We start from the raw sequence: 568 nt of genomic DNA on the forward strand, positions 1-568 counted from the left end.
TATGTGGGATCCGAACCCTCGGCGGGAGCGCCGCTGCGCTTCCCAAGCGGCGCACTATAGCAGTGCGCCACCGGGCCGGCTCTCTTGCTTCTTTTAAGATTCTGTCTGTCTTTAAGCTCTGCCAGTTTGATTATAATGTGTTTTGGAGTTGAATCTGTTTGGGGATCTGTGAGCCTCCTGGATCTGAAGGTCCATGTGTTTTCCTACACCTGGGAAGTTTCTGTTATTATTTCACTGAAAAGGTTTTCAATGCTTTTTCCTTTCTCTTCCCTTCTGGAACACCCATGATTTGAATGCTTGTGCTCTTAAGGTTGTCTGCTAGCTCTCTTAGATTTTCTTGATTTTTAAAAATTCTTTTTTCTTTTTTTTTGTCTGCCTGGGTTATTTCAAAAAGACTATTTTCAAGATTAGAAATTCTTTCTTCTGCTTGTTCTAGCCTGCTGCTTAAGCTCTCAGTTGTGTTTTCTATTTCATTGAGTGAATCTTTCAGTTCCATAAGTTCTGCTACATTCTTTTTTTTTTTTTTTTTTTTCCTTTTTTGTCTTTTTTTCGTGACCGGCAACGGATC

Source organism: Galeopterus variegatus, unplaced genomic scaffold (genome assembly GCF_000696425.1).
Source record: "Galeopterus variegatus unplaced genomic scaffold, G_variegatus-3.0.2 Scaffold1019, whole genome shotgun sequence".
Lineage (NCBI taxonomy): Eukaryota > Metazoa > Chordata > Mammalia > Dermoptera > Cynocephalidae > Galeopterus > Galeopterus variegatus.